Source organism: Camelus ferus, chromosome 24 (assembly GCF_009834535.1).
Source record: "Camelus ferus isolate YT-003-E chromosome 24, BCGSAC_Cfer_1.0, whole genome shotgun sequence".
Classification (NCBI taxonomy): Eukaryota; Metazoa; Chordata; class Mammalia; order Artiodactyla; family Camelidae; genus Camelus; species Camelus ferus.
Genome location: NC_045719.1, coordinates 18,976,972 through 18,995,730, shown reverse-complemented (window position 1 = coordinate 18,995,730; position 18,759 = coordinate 18,976,972).

The following is an 18,759-nucleotide window of genomic DNA, read 5'->3' as shown; positions in this document are numbered from 1 at the left end:
TTCTCAGTCGTGTGATTCAAAAAGAAAACTCTGAAATTCTCAGCATAAAACCCCCCATGGGTTTCCCTATTGGAATAAGACAAATGATAATAGCCTGCATGATTTTCGTCCTTGGAAGATGGAAGTGAGGAAAATCTTAATGAGTCTTAATTGTGGGCGATGATGGTGAGAGGTGAGTGGCAGAGACCTTGCATGTGAAGTCATTCCTCCTGCTAGAAAACCTAAGGGCGAGGGCTAAAATCGAGGAGACTATTTTTATTTATTCTCGACAGTTAATTAGAAAACGAAGTAAATCTTGTTTTAAAGATATACACCCCCATTTTTTCCTCTAGTTAGCGGGAAGAAGAGGGGAGGAGAATCAAAGAAGCCAAGGTGAATAGAGAATCATCAGCATCTTTTTCTTTCAAATTCCAGGAGAAGAGGTCACAATCTTCCAGTGCTCCTTTGAAATGTCAAAACTCAACCTTAATAATACTGGCCTCATGCAGGCAGGTCTGCATACAAAAAAAAGAGGCTAGAAAGCTGCCAGTCAGATTTACTTCTGTCTGACTGAATGAATGTGCACAAGAGCAGGCAGAGCTTCTTTGTCGGGAGTGGAGGATGGAATTTAAAATATCTTTCACTTATTCAAACTAACAGAAGAGGGGCAGTCATGGGGATTAGTGATTAGTGTAAATTATTGAACAATCTTTTGAAAATTTCATTCCAGAATGTCTATGCACACTAAGGGTTAGATGGGCACAGAAAGACGATATTTTATGAAGCACGGACTAACTGGGGATGTATTTTTAAACAATGTGTTTGATTACATTGAAGTAAATGTTGAGGGATGAGTTCATTCAGCAAATGACTGTCCTTTGGGGACCTAGTTTATAAATAAATAGCCAATAGCTACTTTCTAAGAAGATATCAATTGAATGTGTGTTGATTGGAGCAAACCATAAGCTTTTCTAGACATAAAAAGCACTTTTCAATGCTGAGTGTTTTGTACATGATGTGGGCTGAATTGTGCCCCTCCAAAATTCACATGTTGAATTGCTAACTCTCAGTAGCTCAAAATGTTATTATATTTGGAGGTAGGATCTTTAAAGAGGTAATTAAGTTAAAACTAGGTCATTAGGGTTGGTCCTAATCCTATAACTAATCCAACATGAATGCTGTCTTTATAAGAAGAAATTAGACACAGACACATATAAATGGTGACTCCATGTGACGATGAATATTGAGCAATGTGCACTAATAAATCAAAGTGAATATTGATAATATAAAAGAAAATTATAATAGAAATTCTAAGTGAGCCTTCCTGATGCAATTCAAGAACAGTATGAAACTAAAAATTCTAAACCATCAAAACAAAGCTGTGAGAAAGATGTGAAAAACTAAAGTATACTTTGAATGTCTCCTTCGTAGTGATGGTGAATAACGGTGCAGAAAAGTAAAATCAGAGATTTCAAGGTCCAACCACACATCTAATGCAACTGACTTCTTGCAAAGGGATCCAGGAACCTGAGCTTCTGTTAAGCTCACCTGTGATTCTGATGAGACTAATTGGCTGGCTGGCTTTTGGGAACCACTGACTCAGAGGACAGCTTCTGAAGCTAGAAATTAGCTTGAACGTTGCCTGTCAGTACCCTGGTTCCTCTCACCCACATTTCCAGATAACTGGATGTAAAGGCACTTCCTCTGCCTTAATTACAATTCCATTAGGTGGAACCTTATGTAACACAATGAAAAAGACTTCTTAGAGGCTGATTCTGGAAGTGCTCTGGACTTGGACTTTTGATTTTTTTTTTTATGAAAACTGTGAATTGGATGAAATGAACTATAATATCACATACAGGTTCAAATTTAAATGAATTTATAAAAGCATCATGTTATACTTAGGAATGATGTTTAGGGAAATTGCAGAATTCTGTTCAGGAAATGATCAGAAACTCATGGTGTGGACCACTTGACAATAGGTACCTGGAAGGGAGGCTGGACGCATGATATCATTTCTCCAAGTTATATATTATTATGATATATTATTATATACTTTACTGCATGCACATATTATTATATATTATTTGTCCTAGTCCTATAGTGCTTTGTTCATCTAAACACATAATAAGTACATGTACTTTTAAATAACGCAGTGAGTCAACGAGAACAAAGTTCCTTGGGTGTACCTTGGGAAATACAAGATGAAATCAAATCAGAAATGAAATAGTTTAGTGCTACTATTGACACGTAACCACTGACTGAGAGGTCAAATCTTAAATTTGAATGTCTAGAATAAATGAATCTAAACGGATTCCTCAGAAGGCTTGCTGAAAACAAAATCAAAAGGAAACAGCGACAAGGGGAACAGAGGGCAGACTGAATAAAGAGTGGAGATGAAGTTTTATGATAATTTTGTAGTCCTAAAGTCATCAAATTTCAGGTTTGGTAGGAACCCTAAAGGTCATTCCTGCCAATCACACATCTAATTCTTGAAAACCCTAATTCTGCTCCCCTCCAGCGAGATGACTCACTAGTCATGCTGAAGACTTGACTTTTCCTCCATGGAAAGTTCTAACTGTAAAATGTTTCTTTTTAGCGCTTTATCGTATCTCTCTGACACTTCCTCTCTTAGGATCTATTTTACACATGGACCTATGATGGCATAAGTCTTACCACTTTTCTATGTGTCACACACACACACACACACACACACACACACATATACACACACTTCCACAGAATCTTCTGATCTTCTATTTAAAAGATCTTCTACATAAAAGAGATTTCTAATCTTCTCAGATATTATTCAAATGGCATGGTTCCTAATTCCTGATTTCCCCTCTCTAAACTTCCTTTAGGAGTTCATATTCTGGTAATCAGAATTGTTTGAAGACTGTAAAACAGGGGCAGATTAACATTATTCTTGTTCCTATGTTTTACTTAGATGACTGTTCCCCAACACCAGGGCAGATCTGTCTTTTGGTAGCCACTGGGATGACAAGTATACTGTGTAGTCAAAATAAACATACCATAAACATTTTTTGCCACTAATATCTAAAGTTCTCATGCAACAATATTCCGTATCTCAATATAAGCCATTAAAGCTTGATGTCAGACCACCAAAACCTTTCTTCAATGTTTGCATTAATCCAGTTACTAGCATGTATCTATGATTTTATCATACAATACTTATTTAAGTAATTAGCTATGTAACTTTCTTTTTTTGTAATTCACAAAAAAAGACCTTGCCAAATGCCCTGTTAAAATACAGATATGTCAAAACTACCTGATTCACCCCATATAACAGACTAGCAGCAGAGAAAAATCTTGTCTTGCCTTTTTTTTTAACCCGTGGTGAATCCCATTGTCTTGAATGTTTCTAATGCTATGCACTCTCAAGCCGTCTCTTTAATGCACCTTTATAAAACCATGCTGAAGTCTGATTTAAAGAAAAGTTAAGAGAAGCTGAAGAAATTACTCTCTTTTTTCTTTGCAAAACGATCTGTAATTTTAGCATTTCACTTCTCTATTTCATCTTTTATTTTCCAAAGTTCCTCAAAGAACATTGAGCACCTAATTTGACACTTTATTCAAGAGCCTGAAATATAATTAATCTTAGCCTTGAATTTATGTAGGGCGGCAAGATGTTTTACAAATTTTTTCCAGCAACTATGCAGACCTCACTGATGTTTATTCTACCTTCCCATGTCAGCAGAAAAGGCAAAAGTAAATACAAGTTGCTAAGTTCCACTTTGTCTCCAATATCCACTGATATTACATGATGAAAAAATATATATTCATACAGATAGCTTAGTTTTCATCTATCTCTCTGTCAGTATTTCTGGAAAGTATTGCTAGTGTTTGAATTTTTGCTCCAAACAGATTTTGAAGTTTGATTTGTCTTAGTTTTTATGGGAAAATTATCTCAAGAATTGCTGAAATGACCACACAATTGCTTTCTTTGACTAGGCCTACTCTGAGATAAATTCAGGCCAGCATCTGATTAATCACCAAACCTCTGACAGAAGGACACCAGTGGCTCACTGGGTCCCTCGAGACTTCAGTTAGTTCAGAACAAGGTCTCCAAACACTCTAAGGGTCTGGAGATTTCTCTTTTCCCAACATCTATTTGTTAAAGGTTACCCTGGGGAAAGTAAAGAAGAAGATAACAGTGTGTAACTTCTGACTGTAGGATAAGATCCTTCCTCAAAGGAACTTAAGTCTAATTTTAATTCAAGGAGCTCTGGATCTGTGAACTGACTCTGGACTGAAAACTAGATAAAGGGCCATTATTTATCACGTGAGCTCGATTCAGGATGCCGGTCAGCAGACAGAGGTTTCCGGTTGTTCCAGCTGTCTTAGTCAGTGCAGGCCGCCACAGCACATTATCGAGTTGGGTGGCTCCAACAACAAACATGTACTTCTCACAATTCTGAGGGCTGGAGGTCTCAGGCCAAGGCGCCGCTGGGCTTGGTGTCTGAAGAGAGCCTGCTTCCTGGTTCATAGTTCCTGGTCTTCTTGTCATGTCCACACATGGTGGAGAGCAGAGTGAGGAAGCAAGCTCTCCTCTGACTGTTAGTAGAGCATCCATCTCATTTATGAGGGCTCTAACCTCATGCCTTCATCTAATTCTAATCATATCCTAAAGGCCCCATCTTTTAATACCATCGCATTGAGGGGTAGGGTCTCAACATGTGAATTTGGGGGAGAGACAAACTTTCAGTCTACAACACAAATCAAGGAGGCAGTAAGTGGCATGCCCATTTATTTTGGTTTTGGGAACCTCATCAAGTAGCCATTTCAAATGGATCAAGCCACTTTGATAACTCCTTCTGACCTTTGATTTTTTTTATATCACCCAGACCCACCCAGTGCTGACACTTGGTTTTAGCCTTCCAGGGCGCCCTCAGATCCACTGAGCTCAAATCAATGGCTGGACTTCTCACATTTATCCCGTCTACAGCAGGTGGCTAATTGTTGGTTCACAAACTCAGGAATTTCCTGGGTGAAATCTGAAATCGGTGCCTCTGTACAAGGAGGGCAATAGAAAACCTAAGAAAGAGGCAGACCACTCCAGACTGACAGGTGGCAGTTTTAATAAACAGGGGAACTTCCATACGAGGCTTGTCTTGGGTGACAAAAGATGAGTAGGTCCCTCAACTGCCCAGTGGAACCTAAAGAGTTTATATAGTGGCCTTAATAGGGTTCAGTCACAGACACAATACAGATGGTCTTAACAACACATTGCTCTCTCAAGGCTGCATCCTTGAACCTGGGTTCCACTGTGAGAACCCAAGGCAGAACGTTCATGCTAACAGTTGAAGGCCAGATGGACTCCCTAAGTAAGACTTCCAATTGAAGAATGCTGTTAGCTTTATGCTACCAAGTTGTAGGCAATTAAAAATGAAAAGATATATGTATTTATGGTCTGACTCTTCATAAGTTGTGTGTGTGAAAGAGAAGAGAAGACAGGGAGAGGGAAAAGGAGAGAGGGGGGAATGGAGAGAGAGAGAACCTCAAAAAATACAGCAAAATAACAGCCTTGTTTTTATTTGTTTCTCAATTTAGGGCCTCAATTAATACATCACAAATTGTCTGAGGACCGCTCCAGGAAAGATTAATGCAAGAGTGAGGCATCCTACCTTTTATCTCAATTGTGTGACAGAAGTCTTGCAAAGTTGAAAAGCTGCTAATTTAGTAGTCAATGGTGTCAAATAAAATTTCTAAACTGTATGTCTATAAAAGAACATCTTAGCAATAAGGCACAGCAAATATGCTTCAAAACAGTGCAGTCAGCAAATCTGTTTCAGGTTTTGAAATATCTAGCAATGACATTTATTAGAAAGAAACTATAATATATCAGTGATATAAAAAGCTGTCTCTTCATCAGCATTGCTTTATTATAGGCACTAATTTTGTACAAAATCCTTTAGATTCTTTGCAAAACACCTGCTGAACTTAAAGAAATATGGTGAGTGCTTGCACAGAGACAGATGCAGCTTAATCACATAATACTGAATTTGACTTTGTGGTGCTTAACAATAAATGAACTGAGCATACCAGTACAGAAGGCTTAAATCTTCCTCAAATTTGTATAAAGTTTTCAGTGAATATACTGTTTGTGCTGATTCCTTCTTCATCAAATTTGAGAATATAAAGCAAACAGCAATGATAAGAATCCTATTAAGGCTGAATTTTTAAAATTAAATTAGACCACATCCAAGACTATGGTCTGAAATTACACTCCCTTCTCCCAACCCCCTTTCTCCCCCCAATTTCTGTTTTCCTAGCTGGCTGCTTTCTGAATACTTCTCTCTTTGTAGTTTCCATTGATGCATCCATCCATTCATCCATTCATCCTACCCTGTTTATTCTATCAGATTACTTGAAAATTTCATGTTATAGATGAATCTGCTTCAAGGTCAGGTATGATGGCATTACGGCTCCATAAAGGATGGAAACAGAATAAGAAAGACTGTTCTCTCATTCTCTCTTCTGCCGCACACGATTACTTTTATATGTTGATTGATTTTGGGTGGTAGGTTAAGTGATTTCAATGAATCTCACTCACCCAGTGTTGACCAGATTGAGATTCAAAATTGTTTACCCACATCACCTTCTCTCTCCTCTCTTCCCAATCTAATTTATATGTTCGGAAGACACTGCATTTGTACATATATGCTGCAGTCTCTACGTGTGCCTACGTGTATCCACATTCCCTAGTGGATTAACTATTCTGTCTTCATTGATTCTTATTTGCATTGTAATGTTAAATAATGGTACTTTAATTTTACTTCTTCAGATAAGCTGTGTGCTTGAGAAAACCATAAAACAATGAAACCTCATGAATATTTATATCAATGACTACACAGCATTGTAGTCATAATCTCTGGAACTAGTCTCACCAGTTCAGAATTAATTATCAAGTTCAGTTTTAATTGCATTCTTCTAAATTACGACCCCTCCCCCACCCCCCAAAAAAGACTATAATGAATTATCTGGTAAGTACTTTACTGGGACTAATGCATCCAGGAGAGCTCCCTAAAATCCTATTCTTAATGTCTAATAACCAAACGAAGACACGCGATCCCAAACCAGCATTCTAATCCTTGTTATCCAAAGTATTAGACACTTGCGGCCGCTTCTTGGGGTTTAATATACTTCATTTTCACTCAAGATTCAGTAAGAATTTAATTGAGTTTGGGGAACTTTTTTATTAAAAATTAAGCCCTAAACACTCATTGTTTTGCTTTCTTAGAGTTGTGAGTTTGAAATAGCATACAGAGAAGAGTGTTTGAAGAAGAGTATTACTCTCTCTGGAGAACAGCTGTCCCTTTATTAAAAAAAAAAAATTAAAAGATCTGCTTAGCACTAAGACATAGAGGTGTTAGGGAGTAGGAGTGTGGACACACATCACTTGAAGTAAATGAAATCCACCTAAACATTGCCTAGTTAGAATGCTCTACTATATGAAAAAAAGAATGAATAACCCTACTATTCTTGGGAAATTACTTGAAATAAAATAAAATTTTAAAAACAAAGGCTTGTTAAACCTTGACTGAATAAAATTTTCAGAGACATGTTTAATTCTTAAGATACTACATATGCTAGCACATCTGAAAAAAATTGTAACCATATCTTTAAATGAAGACATCTGAAGGCCACCACTTCGTTTGTGAGTGATGGAAGGACACTGATGAAGTTAGACAGGTAATGATTTGACAGCATTTAGTCCCAGAGCTTTCCCTCATACTCAGTGATCATAATCGACTTCTGGTGGTGATGGCAGAAGAAAATTAGGATGCTGAGAAGCATAATTTCAGTTGGAAACCTACTCCTAGACAGATGTCACTGAAGGAAGTGAGCCCCCTTGTTCACCCAGTAGAATTCTTTGATTCAACTGGAGGTCGAGTCAAGTTTTAATGAATATTTGGTTTTGACCATGTCCAAGGCTGAAACCCAGGAATGTCAGAAATGAAGATGAGCAAATCAGAAATTTTCACAATGCTGGTGGCAAAATGGGTTAGCAGGAAGAAAGTGCTTATCTGCTTCTCCATCAAAAAAAATTGGGGGACAAAGAAAATAAGGAGTCATTTAGGGGTCAATGTCAATGAATCAACATAGAGGCTGGATTTCAATTTATAGGAAAACCTAGGGAAAGGGCTTGATGAAAAATATAGCTTCTGGTTTAGCCATAAGCTGAAAATAATATTTCAATGTATTTAATGAATACATGAAAGCAGGAATGATTTATACATTCATATGAAATAAACACAGTCTTGAGTGCCAAATTCTAGGAACTACGACTTTTTTCAGGGATGAAGAAGTTTGGTTGGAAGTCAGTTAGGTCAGTATTGTCTTTCCAGGGCCGAACACAATGCCCAAGTCACAGAAGACACTGAATACATTTTTGATGAATGAATGAAGAAATAAAATTTGAGATTTGTTACAAATCAGAAGATAGAAATACATTTGTCTAGAAATCAGACAGAAGATGAATATTGTCATACAAGTGTATTTGGTTCCATCTGTCTTTTAATCCAGATTTGTTCCTAAAACATTCAGTATGTTTCTACGTCTTAAGAAGAATTTAATGAAGTCATGTACCAGCCTTTGGTTTAAAGATCTGCATGGCTTCCTTATGGGGGTTTTGCCCATCGTGGGTAGCCCCAGAATCCATGCGGATGGCCACACCAACAAGGCAAGCTCTTCCCCTGACAGTACTGATGAAACAGCAACTCGTAGTCACAGGTTTTTTTTTTTTTTTTTTGGTCCGCTGTGTTATTTTATTTATTTTTTAACATTTTTTATTGATTTATAATCATTTTACAATGTTGTGTCAAATTCCATTGTAGAGCACAATTTTTCGGTTATACATGAACATATATATATTCATTGTCAAATTTTTTGTCTCTGTGAGCTACCATAAGATTTTGTGTATATTTCCCTGTGCTATACAGTATAATCTTGTTTATCTATTCTACAATTTTGAAATAAGAAAATCTTTTTCCTGCTCTCTGGCCAACAAATGGTGACACTAGGCTATTTGATCAATGTGACTCCATTTGAAGTCAGTTTAAGCTGGGTGAGCTACAAAAATGGCAGAGACTCAGATTAACATTTTTCATTCAGCCTCTTTTTCTAAAGGGAGAACACATCCCAACTGCATGGTTTTCATCATCTGCTGCTTGAAATTCCGTTGCTGCCCAAATCAGGCACAAACCATAGCATTGGAGCTGTGTGATCTGCCTCTTTGAAAATAAAGTTTTAGAGCATACCACTGGTTTTTGACACATTCATTCCATAATATATTAGACACAGTGCAGCTTCAGTCATTATTAAATGTATTTTAAATGTCCAATTGGGAATACACAGCATATACCATATGACACAGCGTATGTTTTCATCACACAGCATCAGAGTCATTACTAAAGGGACAGGGGTATGTGGCGTGCTGTTTTTATAGCACAGTGACAATGCGGCAAGAAAAATCACTGCAATAAAAATGACCTAAATGTATATATAGATTGTCTTCTATGGACCTTAAAGCAGATAACTTATATAAAAACACATTTTTATGATGAGTCCCCTTTTCATTACCTATTACTTTCATTCGAATTCTGATCTTACCCATAGGTGGAAACTATCCCATGAAAAAAACTGCCACACCTCTTTTTGAAAGATCAAGTGGATGCTGTTGACAACTGTCAAGCAATTCTGAACCTCTCAGAACTGGTGGAAATGGTAATTTTTTTTTAAAAAAAGTGGGGTTTAAATACAGATTTAGGATTAAACGGGGTACAAAGGAATTTGAAACGTATCTTTGAAAGTAGAAGAATATAAAAGAAAAAGCAAGAAAATTAACTGATGGCTTCTTAGGCAGTGATTTGTTTGTTGCATTGCTGAATTTTAAGCGAAAATTCTTAACTTATTGGAAAATTCTTAGGTATGTTTTTTTTTTCCCCAAGAATGGTGGCAAGGTTTATACATTGGTTTTAATAATCAGTGTGTCTTTTATTTACTTGTATAAATTTACATATAGTAAGCAGTATTCTTTTTTTGTGTGTACAGTTCTGTGAGTTTTAACATATGTATTGACTCTTATAAACCACCATCACAGAAAAAGATACAGAATAGTTCCAACACCCTACAGAATCCTCTCCTGCAACCTTCTGCAGTCACCCTCCCATACACCTAACAAAATGGTACAGCCACTCAGGAAACAATCTGGCAGTTTCTCACATTTTAATTTGACCCATAAATTATTACCATATTTACAGAATTGTCTGGGATGAAAATGTGACTTTAACATATTGGATATCGATTTACCATAGAGTACACCACAGAAAGAGCCCCAAAAGTGAAAAAGTTAACATTTTTCATGCTGCTGAAGACTGGAGTCTATAAAGAAAACCATCCCACAGGGTATCCACTGTTGACACATACCTATGAGAAAGTGAATGATGAAAAAACTGAAGCTCAGAAGTCTGTGAAATCATCTTCTTTATATATTCCCTTATACGGGCTATCTCTCATAACCAGGTGTCTTTAGCTTGAGTTCAATCCGTATGTCACCTTACGCAGATATATGGTTCCCCCAGCTCTGTGTAATGCTCTTTCCTGACGCACACCAGAGCAATCACTCAGGATGAGTAAACTGGGCATTGATTTGGGGATAATAAACTCCCCGGCCCCATGCACACTCTATAGCTGTCCTCTTGGCTCCAGCCACCAATCCAAACTCATTTGCTTGTTTCTACAAACCCTTTCCGTTTCTTTATTCTTGCTGAGCTCATGGTCCTGTGTGCATTTCTCAGCTAGGGTTGGGAGCTAACTTCTTGAAATGTAAGAACCACACATGGTCTGTTTCCTTGCAATTGAAAATTCAGTTTCCGGAAGCTGGTGCATCTAACTTTGGTTACATTACCAAGTTAGAAGTGAACAGAGAAAAACACCATTGAGAGAGTTGCGACTACAGAAGAAAGTTTCTCCCGTTAGATGAGAGGTTAGACCGCCTGACCTCCAAGGCATTTTCCAAGCCTTAATGACCATTTCTAGAACGTTGCAATCCACACGCGGACGTGTTAATTTACTGACTGAATTACACTGTGCCACCTCCCCCCATCACTTGGCCTGAGTAGACTGAACTCCAGTGAGTTTAACAAGCATTTAGCTGCTTGTTAAAATCAAGCTTCTGGAACTTTAATTAACGATTGACTTGTCACTAGTTTTATTTTATTTGAGACTCTGACTTTTCATTTGAGGGCAAATTATGCTCATCATTTGGCAAAATCTCAGCTGTGGCCATCTGATGGCAGCCTTTAAAGCAGCACTTTTCTATGCCATGTCGCATGCCTTTGACCTTAGCATTTCTTCTTTTCACTGGACTCTTACTCCTTGATGTAAGGTGTAATTCAGGAAAATATAAACTGAGAAGAAAATTAAAATATGCAGAATTTGGGTTAATTATGCAAATGTGAATTTAAAAGTGAGGTGAGTACATGATAGAGAAGGAAAAAAGGATTCTCCTATGGCTTGACTGTAATGAAAATTCTGTTATATAAGGACCCATGCACATGTTGACATTCAAAGACCTAGGGACACACACATGCACACACGCACATATGCACACACACAAAACGTACTTTATGCTAAACAAAGAATTGATTAAACCATCTTCTCTAAAATCAAGAAGTAGATATGTCTGCTATCACTGCTTCTATCCAACATCATCCCAGAAGAGCTAACGAGCACGGAAAGACAAGGAAACAAGTATGAAGTTTGCAAAGTAACAAACGGAGAATTATTTGAACAACATAACTGAATATATAGAAAACTAAAAAAATTACAATAAATATTGGATTCATAAGAAAATGTATAAATGTTGCTAGAATTAAAATTAATATTCTACAGTTGGTTGCGTTTCTACATGACAGCAACAAGTACTTAGAAAAATGTATTTAAAATGTCATTTGTCATAGCTAAAGAAATAAATTATTACTATCGTACAAACTATATGTGAGGTCATCGTGAAGTTTTTTTTTAGCTTTATGGAAAGACATAAAAAAAGAAGTAAAATGCATAAATGCCTTTCATTAAGCCTGTGTTAAATATTAAGAATGACAGATGTGTGTGTGTGTGTGAATTTTGAAATAAGTCTTACAAAGAAATGACAGGGATCAGGGAGGAATTCTTATCTGAGATTGTTATAGTTTGATAACCCATTATCTGTGTCACACACACACACACACATCTATTGATATGGTTAAGGAAAAAGTGTAATATTTGTTTATAAAAATATGCCCTTGGAAAAGATATCTTACCGCAAGTAACATATACTTTAATATGAAGCTATCTTTGTGGTATTCATATTTTAAATTTTATTTCTAAATGCACAATGCTTGTAATCTCCACACACACGTTCTCAATGGCTCATTACACCTTTCCCTTGCAGTACCAGCATCCTGTTACAGAACATAGGAAACTGAGGACCATAAATACGAAGTAACATTAAAAGCACAAAGCTAGTACGTGTGGTAACAGGAAAGCCTCGACGGTTACTGAAGTGAGACATTTCCAAACTCTTACACACCTGCACCGTCTTTCCCGCGATATCTAGCCATATAATTATCACTCATTCACTTTCTATCCATGAGCGAGCTAGTAAGGACACCTGACTTCTCAAGGCATGCATAGTCCAAAGCCAGCTCATGGTCCACTTTTAACCCCAGAAGGGCGCTGGATACTAGGATTTTCAAATATCATGATTCCCATTTTTCTGGGGAAACGAGACTGATAATCAACTGATCAAGGGTCCAGTGTTTGATATTACAATAACTCAGTTATGTTACTATTATATTCAAATGCTTATACTCTGAGTTTATCCATCAGAACTCTTGCTTTCAGATGACAAATACATACCTATATTTTTTTTCACCAAGAAGTAGATTTCTGGCTTAGGTAACAAAAACCAAAGGAAAAGCATTCTCTCTAACATTTGTCCCTGTTTGCCTCAGTTTACCATTGTCATTCTCTGCCACCAGTTCCTCCATGAAGGTGAGACCACAGGCACCAGTGCCTCTGATTTTTCATCACTACTCCTGTGTCCCCAAACCCCACCCCCAAAAGAGACTCTTTCTTAACTGGTTCCTGCAAACAGTCAAAGGACATACTTTTGTCCAGCTTGTCTCACAAGTCCATTAGGTGTAACCAGAAGGATAGGATCTCTTACCAAAAGGGAAGAAATGACTATCATTTACACCCGGCCATGGACTTCACACTTTGCCCTCCCATTTCAGAGAAGGCAGCTGGGGACCGATGCCATTCAGGGATTCAACAGTGTCACAGAGTTGAGGAGCAACAGGACCAAGTTCCTCCTCTCCTGAGTCTCATTTCAACATTTCTTCACTCTAATACCTTACTAAAAGCTTCAGAAAGGACCTTACTCAGAAAGTCTGGTGCATCCTATTCTTTTCAAAAAACAGCCAGCTTTGGGCAGCGTGCGTGATCCTTTCAGGCACCATCATAAGTAACTGAATAGGACATTACTTTGGAGATGGGGCTAGAAATCAACCCAGATAGTATACTGTCTCTCTAGGCTCTTAACACAGTAGAATTTATTCTCACAAGTTGTCTTTATCTGCATGCGTTGGGCAAGGCAACACTCTCCAGTAGACAGACAGATTAAGTCCCAGTGGTAGCTACAATTTGCTTAATGATAAAACCCTTTTGGGAGCTAATTCATACATCGTCTGGTTTTGGCACTGGCATCCTTTCTAAACACTCAGAAGGTGTGCTCATACTATGAGCGCCTGAAACAATGTTTTGCACATATCTGGTCTTCAGTATGAGGATGATTATGTTGAATTAAATGCAAGCTGCATACTTAGTTGTGGCTTGAGTGTTCAGACTAATTTTAGATAGTCTCAACACTGAAAAAGAAAACATTATAACCCAAGAGGTGGTGAGAAGAATGAATAATGAATTGTTCCATGAAGAATTGTTCTAAATTGAGCTCTGGAGTGCTTGGCACAGGTGATGTGCGCTGTCGGGGCGTGGCAAAGGAAGGGTGCGAATTAGAGATGACTACAAGAAGGAGTGGGTTCCGAAGTGGACCTTGAATGAATGATTCAATAGATGGAAAATGAAAGGGCAGGGAACAAAGGGTATTTTGGGAGGGTATAATGAGCATGTGTGCTGAGGTAAGGTGGCCCTAAATTACCTCGATCCCTTGCTGCTACCGTCATTGAACATCTCCCATGTGGCAGGTGCCAAAGAATAAAATAATTAGGATAATTTCTATCTTCAAGAATCTCTCTGCCTTAATAAAGAGATAACAAGGGAAATAATTATTCAAAGTTGAAAAATACAAGAGAGGAAACAGTTTTCCTGGCTGAGATTCGCTGTCACCGGAGACCTATTAATAAAACTAGGTACCTGGGGCTCACCTGGGAGTTTCTATTTCAGTGTCACTGGGACTGACCCAGAGTCTAGTTAGAAGGCCAGCTAGATAAATACTCAGCTGTGATGGGAAGGAAACCTATCCTGGGAGGGAGGCAGAAAAATGAATGGCAGTAAAAAGACAGACCTGAAAAGCATGAAGGCAGAACAGGACAGGGCTCTATGTCTGACAGAAATTCCAAAAAGTCAATGTCATTATTTCAAATCCTCAGAGATGAGAAGAGCAATGATGCAGCTGTTGGGTGGTTAAGAAGTGGAGCTGATTTCAGAGGGGTGGGGCAATGAGAGATGTATTCACACACGCTAGCGTTTGAGGAAACTGAATTTCCAGGGTAACCGTCACATGACTCGAACTCCTCCTCATCTTTGTAGAGGTAGCATCAGAAGAGAAGAGGGAGAGATTCAATATTAGGCCCAAGAGGAAGAGCACGAGCGAGAAGAATCAAGAATTCTTGCTAGAGTTGGACGGAGACTCTCACATCAGTTTAATCCAAGCAGGAATCAATGAAGGCAATCACAGACAGTCAACACTTATGTGGATTTCAGTCACGTGACTCAAGAGCTCAAAACAGAGTTGAATCAGGCCAGAGAGCAGCTTTCAGAGCCAACAGCCGAGGTGCAAGGATGCTTTACTGTAAGATTTCACTGAGGTGTTACTGACAGAGCATTTTCAGCAAGTGAGGCAGGGATTCCGAGTGAATCACAGCTGAAGGCAGAAGTGGCTGTAATGCAAGAATGGCTTTGCGGAGAGGTGGGAAGCGCCTCCACTCACATACATGCAGCATTGAAAAGACAAAAAAACAAGCGCTTGAAGGTTTTCTGTCAGGCTGAGCACCTGTTTCCCATTCACAGGCAATTTCCTTTGAGCTGAATCTTGAAAAGAACACCCTGATATCTAGCAACGGGGTTAATAACCTTTTAGGAAACTTTTCAATATTTATACCTCAGAACGCTTGGTAAGTTTTCCCCTTCCAGGATAAATCCTGTGTCTGCATCTGGAGGCCTTTTACAACACTGTCCTGACTCGCATCTGCATGGAGTTCTGTAGATTTGCTCCCTCCATGTCCCTTCTGTTAGGGAAATTTCACTTGGCTTTGCCGCCATTCACCAAAGTGTGGGAGACGCAACTTAACAGATTTGATTGGCGTTCCATTGAATTAGATACACCATTTTGAGAACAGTTAACATCTCAGTTTTGAGACTTCAAGTCCAAGAAAACAATCTAACTCCTTTTATTTGGGTCGTTTTTAATTTCTCTTAGAAATGTTCTATAGTGTTCAATGCACAGGTTCTGCCAACTTTTTGTCCCATTCATCATTATTTCATATATGATGCATCTGTAAGTGATACTTTTTAATTTCAGTTTATGATTGCGCGTTGCTAGTATATGGGAACACAGTTGATTTCTGTAAACTGGTCTCATGTACTACAAATTTCCTAAACTCACTTCTTAACTAGCTTTTTGTAGATCCCGCAGGATTTTCTAAATAGGTAGTTAACGACATCTGCAAATAAAAAGGGTTTTCTTCTTTTTCAATTTGGATTTCAACTGCCAGTTGCACTGGCTAAAATATTAAGTATTGTATTGAATGCAAGTGGCGACAGTGGATATTCTTGCCTTGCTGCTGTTCTTAACTGGAAAACAATCAGTGTCCCACCGCTAAGTGTGAAGCTAGCTGTAGAATGTTCATAGATGCCCTGTTGAGGAAGCTCCCAACTACAATACTTTTTTGCAAGTTCTATTTTTCTTTTAAATAAAATATGGATATTGGATTTTGTTTAGTTTTTTGGGCATTTATTAACGTGATCATTTTCATTTGTTTTTAGCCTGTTAATTTGGTGAAATACACTAATTTAATTTTAAATTACGCATTCCTTGTATAAGTGCTTTTAATTCAATCTGATGAACTGCTTTCATTGGGGTGTCTACACTACTTATATTGAATGGGATTATTACATAGTTAAGTTCAAATCTATTATTTGGTTATTGGTTTTCTATGTGTCTTATCTGTTTTGTGTCAATATTTCTTCTTTTTGTGCATTTTAATTACACATACATTATTTCACTTCACTTCCTTTGTTTGCTTCTTAGGTATAACTCTTGTGTGATTTTTAATAGTTGCTTTTGGATCCATAGATTACAATTTTAATTGATTAAAGCTTACCTTCAAGGGATATTATACAACCTCACATACAGTGTCAAAATCTTATGTTAGTGTACTTCCGTTTCAGGCATTTACTGTAGTGCTTTACATCCTCTATTTTCACATGATATAAACCCACAATGCATTACTATTTTTGTTTTAAACATTCAATTATCTTTTCAAGAGTTTTAAGTAAGAGAAATACTTATTGTGTTTCCATTCATCGTCACCATTCACAGTGTCTTATATTCCACGGTGTAGACGAGTGTTTCCTTCTGGCATCCTTTTCCTACTACACAAAGGACTTTGTTAATAATTCTTGAATGACATGTTTGCTGATGATGAATTCTTACAGCTTTGATATGTGCTTAAAAAGTCTGTATTTCACATTTATTTTGCAAGGTCTTTTTTTGTATATGGATTTCTAGTTGGACTTTTTCTCTCGTAACACTTTAAGAATGTTGCTCCATTTTCTTCTGGTTTGCCTCGTTTTAGACAAGACGTCTGCTACCATTATTTTGATTGTTTCTCTGTCCATAATTGGTCTGTTTTCCCTGGATGCTTTTAAAGATTTCCCTTTATTTTTGGTTTTAAGTCATTTGATTATGATCCACGATACGCCTTAGTGTTTTCCTCATTTTCCTCGTGCTTGGGGTTCACTGAGCTTCTTAAATCTGTTTGTGTATAGTTTTCATATATTGGGGAATTTTCAGCCATTATTTCTTCAAATGTTTTTCTCCATCACCATTCACCTCTCTTCTTTTGGAGAATAATTCTAGTTATATGTGTTACAGGCCACTCAGTTTTGCTTCACAACTCACTGATGCTCTCGATTTTTTTTCTCTTTCTCCTCTCTATATTTCATTTTAAATCAAATTAAATTAAAATTGTTAAGTTATTACATCATTCAAATTACTTTATTATATTGAAAGAAAATCAAGTTGAAAAGAAAAGTAAAACTGCCACTGTTGGCAGATGACATGATACTATACATACAAAATCCTAAAGGTGTCACCAGAAAATTACAAGAGCTCATCAATGAATTCAAGAAAGTTGCAGGACACAAAACTAATATATGGAAATCCGTTGCATTTGTGTACATTAACAACAAATAACAGAAAAAGAAATTAAGTGAACTATCCCACTTACCACTGCCTCAAAAATAACAAAATGCCTAGAAATCAAGCTACCTACAGAAGTAAAAGAAAACTGTACTCAGAAGACTATAAGACACTGATGAAGGAAGCTGAATATGACACCAAGAGATGGAAAGATACACTGTGCTCTTGGTTTGGAGGAATTAACCTTGTTAAAATGACCACACTACCCAAGGCAATCTACAGATTCAATGCAATTCCTATCAAAATACCAATAGCATTTTTCATAGACTTAGAACAAATAATTAAAAAATGTGTATGGAAACACAAAAGACCTGAATAGCCAAAACAATCTTGAAAAAGAAATTCATAAATTTCTAGCCAGACTGACCACAGAAAAAGAAATGTCACAAAATAACCAACATCAGGAAGGACGAAAAATAGTAATTAATACCAAACCCACAGACATTTATGAAAATCAAATAATTTGTTCTAAATATAACAAAATAGTTGTCTGATCTGTAGACAGATAAATATAAAGCACTGAAAAATAATCAGAGAAAATCTAAATAAACTGAGTGCTACATAGTTGTAATTCATGGACTGAAATACTCAATATTATTTATTATGTTAATTCTCTCCTGTTTGATCTATAGATTCAATATGATCCCAGTCAAAATCTCAGCAAGACTTTTGTAGATACGGAAGAGCAGATTCAAAAGTGCATATATAAAAGGAAAGGAGTCTGAATAGCCAAATAATTTTAATAAAGAGGAGCAAAGTTGAAGGATTCACTCCACCTGATTTCAAGGCTTACTACAAAGTTGCATTAATCAATACAGGGTGGTATTGACAAAAGGATAAATACGTAAATGAAACAGAATGGAGAGCCAGAAATAGATCCACACACACTTACAGTGAACCGATTCTGACAAACACCCAAAGGCAACTAGATGGAGAAATGATAGTGTCTTCAATAAATGATACCGAAAAAAATGGCTATTTGTTTTCCCCCCCAAGAAAGTTTATAAATCCCAAATCCTATCAAACACGATAAGTAAAAATTCAGAAATCCG